Source organism: Silene latifolia, chromosome 2, assembly GCF_048544455.1.
Source record: "Silene latifolia isolate original U9 population chromosome 2, ASM4854445v1, whole genome shotgun sequence".
Classification (NCBI taxonomy): Eukaryota; Viridiplantae; Streptophyta; class Magnoliopsida; order Caryophyllales; family Caryophyllaceae; genus Silene; species Silene latifolia.
In genome coordinates, this window is record NC_133527.1 from 161,310,497 (window position 1) to 161,323,738 (window position 13,242).

At 40.5% G+C, this 13,242-nt stretch overlaps 1 long non-coding RNA gene across 1 annotated transcript; it reads left to right on the plus strand.

Annotated features, from left to right (window-relative positions):
* The first annotated feature begins 3,675 nt into the window (after positions 1 to 3,675).
* LOC141643208 (uncharacterized) lies at positions 3,676 to 7,738 on the plus strand. The gene is made up of 4 exons (XR_012543663.1): positions 3,676 to 4,016; positions 6,175 to 6,649; positions 6,909 to 7,029; positions 7,439 to 7,738. It is a non-coding gene; the product is annotated as an uncharacterized LOC141643208 (long non-coding RNA).
* The last annotated feature ends 5,504 nt before the right edge of the window (positions 7,739 to 13,242 follow it).

A 13,242-nucleotide genomic window follows, 5' to 3' on the forward strand; every position in this document is an offset into this window, starting at 1 on the left:
AAAAAAAACAAATTTTTTTTTGTTTATAATTTCAGCACGGCTAAACTAAAAACAGAAAACAGCTTTCCTTATTTTGTACACGGTTTTATCTGTAAAAACCGAAACAAGACAATTTTTTTTTTTTTTTAAAATCTGTCCTCTGTGAACAGTAACCACGTGAACAGTAACAGGAAAAAAAAAATCTTTTCTCGGATGCTTTTCAAATCGGCATAAACAAAAACAGCCGCAAAAAACTTTAATCGGTTTTTCAGGAGAAACCGAAAGAAAGAAAAAAAACAGATTTTTTTTTTTTTAAATACTGTTCATCCGTGAACAGTAACGAAAACGAAAAAAAAAATTCCACGGCTCAAAAAAATTCCAGCCGATTATATTTTTTCGCAAACCCTAATTATTGTTTACAAACAATTTTATGAGAATCATCAAAATTAAAATTCGTGGCCTTGCTCTGATACCACTTGTGAGATTTATCTGTATGCATCCCTTTATATTTAAGGATTATAACGAATTATAAAGTGATGATAACTAGTTATAAAATAAATTGCATAAACAAAATCGTAAAGGATTAAGAAATAATCTTCGGTCCTAACTTTTATGGCCTATGAACAATATCGCAATGATATTCTCCTATCATTTGCACCCAAGATGCTTCGAGAAATGCCCCTCAAATTGCTAGAATGAGATCCCCAATTTTCTGTAAATATTAGGGTTTATTTGTGTGATTTTCTGATGAGAGAAAATGATGAGCAAAAATTAGGTTTAGAAAAAAAAAAAAAAAAAAAAACCTAACTCTCCTTATAATCGAGTATATGGAGAAATAGGGTTGATTTTCTTTTTCCAAAAATCGGCCCATTTGAACCGAAATAATAAGGATTAAATCCTTATTTTCGGTTATTCCAAAAATATATAAATGTGTTAAAGATAAATTGTCATCTAGTGAGGATCGAACCCATGACCTCTTGGTTTGAGTACCCTCACTATTACCACTATGACACATTCATCTTGTTGATATTAAATATAACCGATTACATTTAATTACGAATTAACAGATTAATTCGTCCAAGCTAACATTACATACATTTAATTAAATATAACTTATTATATTCAATTTACGAATTGTGATTAATTGTCTCAACTAATATTATTTAATCTTTATTAAATAATTGTCTCATCAATACATTGACTAACTGTTTAGTCATATAAGGCATCAATGTGATTATATTTCTATAACCACATCTCTCAAACACATCCTATAGGTGTGACCTTTAGGGAGCAGTTGATCACCGCCATCTGTATGATAATAACGTCAAACTTTCTAGCAAGCCAACTGTTATTAGGTAATCGTTAATCAACTGATTAAAATACGAAGTATACCCTTGTGAACCTGTAAGAGATTTACAAATGTTATCACACTAATTTGTGGAGGACACAAGCTCCAACACTCGGATTCTCCCTCGGGGATGAAGTATCCATTGAGAGTCAAATGGTAGGGAAGGAGGATGACTCCGTGTTTTTTGCGCTTCCGTAGTAGGAGATTCATCTCCTGGATATCTTCATCGGTTGGCTCGTAGCCTAGCTCGAAGGGGATGTTGGGGACCTTGGCATGTTTCATAGGAGGCAAGGTGCTCTTTAGTGGATTGAGAGGTAGGCCTGGGAAAGAACCCTGACGCATCAAAATACGGTTGACTGCGAGGTTGGAGAACGGGTCACAATCAAAGGGTGCTGATTCATCAGTTAGGGCATTCACAGCTTGGAACCCCCACATTTCACTATCGTCCTCTTCAATGACTTGAGAGGCTATTCCCTTCTTCATGATAACCTTGATCGGGGATGCGGGAATTGTGTTTGTTTTCCCGTTGAAAGGGACCCTGATTTTCTGATGAAGGGTTGTGGTGACGGCCTTGGCGGCGTGAATCCAGGGGCATCCCAGAAGCATGTTGAAAGAAGCGTCGATGTCGACCACCTGAAAACTGGCTTGTCTTTCCAAGGGTCCAGTTGCAATGGTCAGGGTGATAAGCCCCGCAACCTTACGACGAGTGCCGTCATAGGCGCGCACTCCTTGATTAGTTGGGACCAAGTTTGCTTCCTTGATACCCAGTTTGTGACCCGTCTTGAGGGGAATGACATTGACTGCGGATCCGTCATCCACTAGAACCATAGGCACATTCTTCTTGAGGCATTGTATGGTGATGTACAGGGCCAGATTATGGTTGGCTCCAACTGGAGGGATATCTTCGTCATAGAAGATAACCGGGTTGCTCAGGTCGGGGTGGTCATGTGTGCTACCACTTCTTCAGAAGAGGAGGTAGAGGGAACTGTCAACTTTCCTAAGGCTTGTAGCAAAGCCTCCCGATGTTCGAAGGATATAGCAATCGGTTGCCAAATTGAAATTTCGGCCTTCGCCTTTTGCAGTTGTTTAAGGATCGAGTTTTCGGGAACCTTGGGTTGAGTGTCCACGTCTGGGACGACTTAGTCATTCGTTGTTAGAATGGTTGTTGTATTATTCGGGTTTTAGTAGGGGCGTCCGGACCGGGTAAGATGATCGATCTCTTTTGCTTGTTTGCCCTTTCCCGGAACAATGTAGACATCCTTTGTGTCGTCTCTCTAGATACCGTTGATTTCGGGATCGCGGGGGTACCTTGGAGGGGTATTCCTCGGTGGATAGTTTTAGTAGGGGAAGTTCTTATGGGGGTAGTTTTTGTGGGGTTGATTATTGTGGGGTGCATGCCAGAATGGTCGCGGGAGCAATCCTTTCTGGCGAGGGGAGTTTTGGGTGCTTAGAGGACCCTCCCTCGGGAGTGGTGTTGGTGTTGGTGTTGGTGGGTTGAAAATCAACCGGTGGTAGGCGTCCTCAAGTCGGGTAATCCTTTATGAGAGACTGGTTATGGCTTCTTCAACTTGTTGGAACATGGTGAGCATGGTTGCGGCGCTGAATATGAACATCCCGTCCGAGGTGTCCTTTTCCAAGGCAATCACCTCATCATCAATGGGTAGGATGAGGTGTGAGCAATCCAAGGTTGGCTCGTCATCCGAGATGGCATGGATTCTGAAGGGGTTCGTCTTGTTATTTGGTTTGGTGGGTGGAGGTAAAGATAGTTTCCTTTTCTCGATCATATCTTGAATGGCGTGCTTCAGCTTAAAGCAGGCTTCCGTGTTATGACCTTTACCCTAGTGGTATTGGCAGTAGGCATTGGGATTTTAGAAACGTGGTTTTCTTGGCCTCGGATGGGTCCGGAGTGGGCCCAATTGGCTGTAGTTTCCCTTGGTCCATGAGTCTTTTTAGGGCACTGGCATAGATTGTTTCCAAGTTTGTGAATACCCTTTGAGGACGTTCAGTTTTCTTTGTGGTTGGTTCGAGGAGGTTGACCTCGTCGATTTTTCTTGTCTGACCATAGGGGCGAGATCCAGTTGATGTAGATCCCTGATAGCCTCTACCAGTGGTTTTGGCTAGGACACCCTTGCGAACACTACTACAAATTCAAGCAAACATGACGCCCTTTAGAAGACGGTTGGACACGAAACCGTCTTTTGTTATGCATATAATTTTGGCGCACTTTATGATAACATGTACAAGACGGTTGCTAATTAAAAGTGTCCTTAATTGATAAATAACGATGACGGTTGGTCAAAAAACCCGTCTTCCTTTAAAAGAGAAGACGGTTCACATCATCGTCCTCTTTGTAATACATATTTCTAGAAAAATTCAGCCCTTCCACTACTCCACTCACAGTCAGTCGCTCATACATACCTCGCCCTAACCCATCCGTTCTCTTGCCTCACTCAAAACCCAACCACCAGATCTTCACCCATAACCGCCGACCACCACACCATCGTTTCCTTGCCTTGATCGCAAACCACCACAATCCAGTCTCCCTTTATCGTTCTATCCTATCAAGCATAACCCTTTCCCCTAACAATAACCACACACCTTCCATCACCACAAAGCACATGTCGTCGCCGGTCATCTAGACCGCTGCATTACGTCACTCTATCCGGTATGCAGGCTCCTCACTTGATTGGTACAACTTCTGCTTTTCATATATTTATATAGTTTAGTATAAATTTTTACTAATACAAATTTGTGATATATTAATTTCGTTAATTTTGTATTCGATTTGATTTATTAGTATTTGATTGTGGCCAATTTAGGGAAGTATATAATTTGCTTAAAGGTTAATCGTAGTCAATTATGTCCTGTTTTGTGTGTTGATGTGCCTCTATTTTTTTTGTTGCATATTAATTTAGGTCATGTTGTGGAGTTTAGGTGTGAAGAATATAGTATGTTCTGCTTACAGATTTAGTTTCACCATATTCAGTAGTATTTACTTGTACTCATCTCATTATGTGAAAAAGGTCATCCTTAATTGAATTAGGATGGGGTTTAGAATTAATCTTAGTTTGGGAGAGGTAGCTAAACTAGACAGTAGTCTAACAAATTCGTCTAAAATTTGTAGTTTCAGTACACTACTTATGTGATAGTATCATTTAGATTTAAGGTAGACTGAAGAAAAGATGGTCTATAATAATTCACATCACGTAATTGCTTCCCACCCCATAAAATTCGGCATAAATGCTTGGTTCCATTCTCTTCTGATCATTGATTGTAGTCAAGAAAATCACTACAGGATGGCCTTCAGTAAGAAAAGTGAGAAAAGGGAGCTTACTGTGAACTATAAGTCTCACAGTTTATGCGATTAGAGATGGATGAGTTAATTATTTAAGCCTAAATAGCTGTCTTATTAGAAGAGTGCTAGCTAAAGATACTTGAGACAAAAGCGACCGGGCATAACTGACTAATAAAATGAGTATTAACATCTGTTGGTTTCATAAATTACAAGTGACTTTGTTTAGTATTCACTCCACCATATTTATCAGCGGTGGAGACTCACTGATGACGATGATGGAGACAGACGGTAAAAGCCTCCTTTAAATAAGATAATTAGTTGAGTTAGAGGAAGGACCTAGTAACACTTCACATATATTGATAATCTGCATCAAATTGTTGACATAACTTGATGATCCTTATCAGAGATCATCTGAATTTAATCCCATTTACCAAATTCTTATGGGTATTATCTACAGTCATCAACAATAAAGCCAGGGCATTTGCTGTTTACTATTTCTAGTGTTTGGAATTTGCTGTTACTCTCAGTTAAATTTTGCGTATTTCATTGCAGTAATCCATTTGTTGTCTACTATTTAAGTTAATTCGGCTTTTTTATTACTATTGTCGTAAACAAAGCACCTACTATTAATTATATTATTGATGCCAATGATTAACAATGTGCTGATTTTTTTTTTAAATGGTAGTAAACCTTGGATGTTGGCTGCCATTATTACTCCAATGGAAAATGTAGTATATTGGTGTGATCCTGCTGGAAGTCTAGAGCCTCGTAAATTTTTGAAGGAGACACTTACTATATAAGTTCCAACATGTATACAATTTAAGAAATTGCAATTATTGCATAAATTTACATTTGTTTACCTTTTCAAATGATTGAGACGGAGCGAGTAATAGACTAATTAATAGTCCCTGTCTTTAGTATTTGGGATTAATTTATGCTCTAGGCATTCATCCAAGTGGTAGATTTGGCTGTAAAATGATGCTTGGCTGCTTGGGTATGCGTTTCTTTCTCGAAATGTATACTTGATTATGCATATTTGTGAAGTAATTAGATTATTTGAAGTGAAATGCAAAGGCTTATAAGCTCTTACAGCATTCTTGTTGCATTATTGTACTCTGCATTTGTCAAGCATGCCTGTCTTTCTCGTTCACTAGGTGCTGATCGATGTTTCAGATTATGGTATGGTGTTCTTTTTTGTGTTGTTATTGTAGGCATTTGAGTAGATGTTGATTCATATGGAGCTGTTGTTTGCTTTTAATGTAACATCTTTGACACTACCTGCCAAAAACTGAACCATATGTGCTTCTTACACTTTGAAATGTAAAGTAGCGATCAGTTAATGCAATTTGTGACACAATTCTATTATAGTTCGCTGTAAGGTTGTGTATCTCCGACTTGCAACACTTTCGTAATGTTGGTGTTGTGTAACAATGATAACCATGGGTCTCATATTCCTTGTTCCATATTTTGTGTCTCTTCGCTTCTAGATTTTAAGGAGTGATGCATATAAAATTACGTCCCTCAGCCGTCCCATGCATTCCTTGTTCCATAGGTTACCCCCGCCAATGGCTGACGATATTATATGCTGCTGAGCTGAGCTTCAAAGAGTCCAATTGCTGAGAGAACAACCCCTATCTCTATCCATAACCACTTGCCGACAATCATCTGTGCAACGTCTGCCATGAAGCCGGTCTCCCACAGGCTCTGATCCACGGACACAGCCCCGGTGACAGCAAAGAAAGAGATTAGGTATGCCACATATGTAAATATGACAGCTATAAATAAGCCAGTTGGGAAAGTCTTCTGTGGTATGTCAACTTCACCAGCAAGAGTATGTACTAACATTATCCCAGAAGTTCAAGTTCCAAAAAAGAGTGTCGAAGAATAAATTCCAGTCTCTTTGGACACCTCTTTGACCCAAACTGAGCCACCTGTGAGGATGGATATGTGGTATGGCAACCAAAGACATGACAATGAAGGGCAAGAGGGAAACGACTCCTAGAACGACAGGCGTGTAACCAACAATGGTGAGTCCAGTGTAATTGACGAATGACAAGAGTAATCCTAGATTTTAATTGTTCAAGTCTTTTGCATTCAAGGTTATTTGATATAAATATTTTAGCTAACTTAAGATAAATGCTTTTTTAGAAAGCGGACTTTGTTGCAAAGGGACATCCATGAGTGATCTTTTTCAGTTGTGTATGAGTGATCTTTTGTATTCTGATTCTAGAAAAGGTGGAATACTGCTTGCTCAATAACAATCTCATTTTTTGTCTGCGTTTATAGGTTGGAAAGAAGTTATCTGAACTGATCAGAGAGTAGTCAGACGCCACTGAGCAGAATTGCTGAATTACTGGCAAACTGAGCTAACGGAGGCTGCTATAGAGTTGCTATAGAATTTATTGAGGTATGGCTATAACTTTTACAAGCAATTCTGTCATGTGTGTAGTGGTGTGTTGTATAAGGACTGCAAATATGCTTGTCTTGAGGCGCTAGTCATCTTCTTGCACTAGCAAAGTCTTCTCGGCCATGGTTTATAAATGCACTATCAGTCATGTTCGCATTGATGGGTGTGGATCCTGGAACTACCTAGTTTAATATAAATGCAATTTTTGTCAATATGTTACTATTGTTAAGCATCAACCGTAAAACAAACGTTTGTGCTGACGGTGGAGTTATTATCCTCACCTTTATCATCTCTCATCTCACGTCTTTGCGCACATCTTTTGTTTCAATCATTTAATTTAATTTATATAAATTACAGGTTGTGATATGTATATAATTGTAATTATGTATCTTGGTTACTTTCTTTGTAGTTCATGCTTGGTCGGTTGAGCAAATTGTTGAGGTGCAGGACATTTGGGCTACATATGCAATTGCGGTTTAAGGCGAAAGGGATTTGATGATAACGTTTAATATACTTAGGCTGAATGCTTGGATGGTAGAACTCGTGTTAGTGCTTGTGTTAGACAATCAGTTGTCTATAGTTTGTATTTTGGAGGTTGAAACTTGTCCCAATTTGTTTGGTTGGGTGTAGATTATAAATGTATGATTTGCTGGATTTACTCAAATATAGCAAGATTTATTTGAGCTATACGATTATTGTCGTTCGTATAGATCGTATAGTGTATCTGTGTATGAATGAAACAATATTTTTTTTTTCAAAATTCTAGCTAGTGGTGAAAGAGCATGGATTTGTGCCAAAAATATGCGGGATATATACATAAATTCGCGCTAAATTGATTTCAAAAAAATTGTAAAGAAGACGGTTACTTAAGAAAGCGTGGTGAAGATGGCGCATAAATAAAGCGCGCCATGTATTCAAAACATGACGGTTGATACTAGGAACCATCCTCTTAGTTTATGCAAAGAAGGCGGTTTAAGAATACAACCGTCCTCTTATTACATGCAAAAGAGGATGGTTTGACTTTTTGTTAACCGTCCTCTTAGGCAACGAGGACGGGTGAATTAAGGACGGTTTTATGATTTAAGGACGGTTTTGAACCGTTCTCTTCGACTATTTTGTAGTATGGGTGGTCATCTTCAATGCGGGTTCCAATGATTTGTAGGTCCTGGAATGTTTTGATGTTTTGATATCTCAGCAGATTGGCATAAACCGGACGGAGGTTGTTGTCAAACTTCTCCACCAGAGTTGATTTACTCGGCTTACTGACTAGTTGAGTGCTTACCCTTCTCCAACGGGTTAAGAATTATGTGAACCCTTCCTTATCATTCTGAGTCAGGACCTCAAGAGTGCGGGTGTTGGCTTGGATTTTGACGTTGTCGGCATATTGTTTGGCAAATTCAACGACGACTTCGTCCTTAGTAGTAATGCTCTCGAGGTCGAGGGGTGACGGAAAGATCCGGGTGAAGAGTTACTGCTTTGACCCCTTTGATAGACATGTAATCTTTGAAGGCCCGAATGTGGTTGAGCGGGTCTTCCACCCCCTTGAACTTGGGTACATCAGTTAGGGTAAAGTTGTCGGGTAGTTGATCCCCAATGGGTTCAAATCTTCGATTGTTCTCAAGGTGGATGTTGTTACCACGGGTTAGGATTTGTTCTTCCAAGAGCTTGAGCCTTTTCTCCGTTTCAGTCAAAGGCAGAGTGTTGTGTTCTCCGGTTTCCTTGTTTTCCAAGGTGTCGATACGGGTCTCGACACGATCCAGGGTGACTTTAAGAGCGGTGAATAGGCTAGCTAGCTGAGCAGTCGTGAGATCTGTGTTGCCATCGTTGTTGTTGGACGAAGCTGAAGACGGGGCCATGGCTTTGAGGCAGAAAATGGCTCACGTTACATCCCAATCCGACACGGTTTAACGACTAAACGCAGACAACACAAAAGACGGAAAGGCACTTCAGACTCAACAAGACGAGGGTAACCGTGTGTGGTGCCTCAGTGCTGACTCGATTTATGATGTGAGGGTGTTGACCGGATTTTGACTCGCGTCCAACGTAGTGGCGTGACGCCATCGGACGAGTCTCGAGGTGAGACGACTCATAGGTAAAGACCCATAACTTCATAAGTACGCTTGCTTCGACTCGATAGACACGAGGTGGAATTGGAATGGTGGACTGAAATTTTCGAAAATAGAGATTTTCAAAAAGATTCGTTTGTCGCTTTATGGATGGCTTCCGAAGAGTAGGGATCTTCGAAAGTCGGTCAATTGAAAGTTTTCTTAAGTTTGTTTTCAAAAGGCGGTTTGAGTTCGAGTTGCGACGGCTCTGAAAACAACGTACTGTTTCCAAAGACGGTTTTTGAAATCCAAAATTATATGTTTTGAAAATCGAGTTTTGATAGGTTTGAAAAAGTTGTGGTCCCGAGGACGGTGCATGGTCCTCGGGATTTCAAAAAGTCTCGAAAAAGGGTGTGTGCTATTTTCGGGTTTTGAAAGAGCCATCGTGTCGGCGTGAGACGGGTCAAAATTCGTTTCTTGACGCGGCGATCATAACGGCGTAAAAAGGTGTTTTTGAAATGGTTGTGAAAACCAAGTTTGAAAACCGTCAATACGACGACCTAAAAAGGCGTGCTTTTTTTAAATGGATGTAAAAAATCGGGTTTGAAAATCGTCATTACGACGGCCTAAAAAGGCGTGCTTTTTTTGGAAATGGTTATTGAAAACCGGGTTCGAAAAACGTCATTACGACGGCTTAAAAAGGCGTATTTTCTTTTTTTAAATGGTTATAGAAAATCGGGTTTGAAAATCATTTTTACGACGGCCTAAAAAGGCGTGCTTTTTGAAATGGTTGTAGAAAACCAGATTTGAAAATCGTCATTACGACGGCCTAAAAAGGCGTGTTTTTTGAAATGCAACGGTCGGCGAATGACCGAAGTTTGAAATGGCCATTATGACGGCGCAAAAGGGGTTTTTGAAAATTTGAAATGACACGGAAGGACTTATGATCACATAACACATAAGCAGTCGCAGTTTCATTATATTATGCATAATGCTAACACGGGTTTTGGCTTAAAAGGGTGGGTTACACACCAAGCGATCAAACTCCGATTTTCGAGGGGGATACCAATCCAAACAAAATGTATAAGGAGGGTGCCTTAGCCTCGTGCACGAAGGAAATGAAAGCTCTTTGACGAAACAGAAATGTGTAATGTCAACAGCATGCTTGACGCAATCAGGATTCGAAACGCGGGGATGAGAAAACTCACGCCAACGGGATGAGCCAATTGGTCAAAAAAGGTTAGGTTGTGGGCTCGGACAAGGAACCCGACTTATGACCCAAGGGATCACAAAGACACAAGTGTCCTAGTTTTCCCCAGCGAAGTCATCAATCCGTGGATATGGGCCCACCCGCGACGCCCAGCCGATCTGTGGACGTGGTAGCGGTCTTTTGAAAGCCACGCTCGGTGGCGTAAAAATGCTTTCGACCGGATCGTTTTAGATCGGTCGGTTTCGTCTCGGCAAGGGTCTCGAAACGATGCAAGAGATGTTCGGAGTCGCCACCAAGCATTTGTGGGATGCTTGGAACCCGTTCGAATCCACTTTATACCTAGGTCAACCAAGGTAAAAAGCGGTGTTTGACATAGGCACTAAAGATAAGGAGTCGTCCCTCTTTAGCATCCTATCTCTAGAATAACTCTCGTACGCCCTGGATAAGGTCGTCCACAATCCAAAGTTTCTGAGTAAGAGGTGAAGGTACGTATTGGGAAGCCCTTTAATCGGACACCCAATCCCACCCTCGGTAGCGGCCTCTACCGATTGGTCTTGGTTGGTTAAATGAAAAAGTTGATAAAACGGGTAAATGCATGAATGCGCATCCACAAGTTTGAACCTAACATGTGAGCTTTCTATGTCGGTTCTTTATTCAAATATCAAGTAATTGATGTCAAGTTGGATTTAATGTTGATTTACATGCAAGACAGAAATTAAACATCCATTTACCGAGTTAGGTTTATGGTGCATAACGTGATGCATATGTCTTAGAAAGGCGTTTTGAAAATACAATGTAAAAGGGGCAGGCTTGTCATCTGATCCGTCCTGTATTCGGATTAACCGAAGTTAGAATCGTCTTAGACAAGTGTTGAAAAGGAAGCAGGGTCTGTATCAGGCAGCCTATTGAGGTGCGAGCCATCAGGCGATGCAAGTAGACCTGTCCTGGTTTGAAACCTGGAAAATAGTTGGCCTGTTTAGGCGTGGGGCAGCAGACGATCCAAGGGGATGTCTTCTACCTGTTGAAAACGTTTTGTAAAATAGTTTGTAAAGAGGATTTTTGAACCCGTCTTTGTTTGAAAAGGTCGTTTAGACCGCTTTTGTGTTAATGTGAGAAACGGGACTTGAATAATCATCATTGTATTGACAATATTCGACGTCGGGTTCGGTTTTGCAAGCTTGACATGAATAGTTTTGAAAAATGATTATGAACTAATTGTATTAAATTCATTTGTTTGTAATTAGTCAATGTTTATCATCGTACTCGGGTTTAAACCGACATGGTATGTGGAACCAAGGATGACTTTGCATTTATGACTAATATGTTGGTTTTGAAATGTAAAGAAATGATATAAAAGGAACTAAGGGTGAAAATGTTTTATGGTTAAAACGATTTATCATAAAAATGATTTGAAATGGTAAAAATCGGGTTAAAAATGGAAAGAATAAACTCAAACACGTTTGAGTTCTAACCTGAACACCTCATTGAGGCGCGAGGCACCCAGTGGTGATTAGGGCCTTCTGTTTTTGGTCAAAACTCGCTTTTGGCTCATTTGATCCGTATTTTAGACCATGTTATGTAAGTTTTAGCATGTTAAGGTCATAAAACAGATAAAGAGACATGAAAGAAGAGGATTATTACACCCTTATACTTACATGCTAGGTTTGAGACGAGAAATCGACGAAAGTGTAACAACTTGTTAGGTCGGAAAACTCGGTTGGAAACCGTTTTAGCAATGTAAAGAGTGTTTTGTTAAGTTTAGTGATGGTGTAGTTGGTCGAGATGGTCAGTCAAGTGATTTAATGCACGATGACGGTACCAAACAATGTGTATGGCTTGTATTTTCGATCGGTAGGTCGAAAATACGTGTCGCTTTGTGACTTAAGAAGTCGAGTCGAGAAATTTAAGGGAGAGATGAGAGGGCGGACACTCGCATACCTTCAAATGGTGACATTTGAGGGGTATTTATTTAGAAATGGGTGGTTGTGTGCGTTTTGAGCGACGTGTCCGCATGGGCTACTCGAAGAGGCGCGAGCCATTTCGCGGGTCTTCAAGCTGTCTTGTCACTATCACGCAATTGAAATCATGATTTGTTCTATCCTAGGTTTTGGATGACATGATTTGTACTTGACCATTCAAGTATACCGGGTATACTTAACATGGAAGCTTTGTGATGTTTGTTTTTCATGTTTGACTCGGTTTGACTCCTTGTTAGAGTCGGGATTTGAATTTTTGAGTCGGTTTTTGGCCCGGTGTCGATTTTGACTCTAGTTAGTGTCATTGCGACCCGGTCGTCGTGAATAAAATGTTCCATCTACTTTTGAAAAGTTTTGAAATGTTTTGTTTTCGAAATCGTTTTGAGTTTTCCGATGTATAGTTATACAAAACTGTCGATTAAACGCTGCGATTCCTAAGCATGTTGTAGTCCGATAATCATCGGGTGTTTGCTGGAGACTCGACAGATACTGGGTATCTACAGGCACTTGACCGAGTACTCTAGGTACTCGACCGAGTACCTAGAGTACTAGGCCGAGTATGCTTTATGTGTTATTTGAGGTCAGCTACTGAAGTCTAATACTCGACCGAGTAGTGTGAGTACTCGGCCGAGTAGTGTGACTACTCGACCGAGTACCCCTGGTACTCGACTCAAGACCTCTTTGGCGGACGTGTTGTTTATTTTGAGCCGTAGGCTATGTGCTTACGTTTATCTTGGTTATATCAGCTCACAATGCCGCCAAAGAGATCATCTGCGTATATTCAGGCATCTGAGATGAGTCTTGAGGAGGTTGCCAGAATGATTGAGCAGCAAGAAGTGCTCATGGAGGCAATCAATAATGTGCGAAAAGGGAAAAGAAAACCGGTGGATGCATCCCGGCTGAGCACCACCGTTTCTCGCTTCAATCTCACTACTTTCGAGGGTGATAAGGCTAAAGTCGTATCACCTATATCAAAATAAAC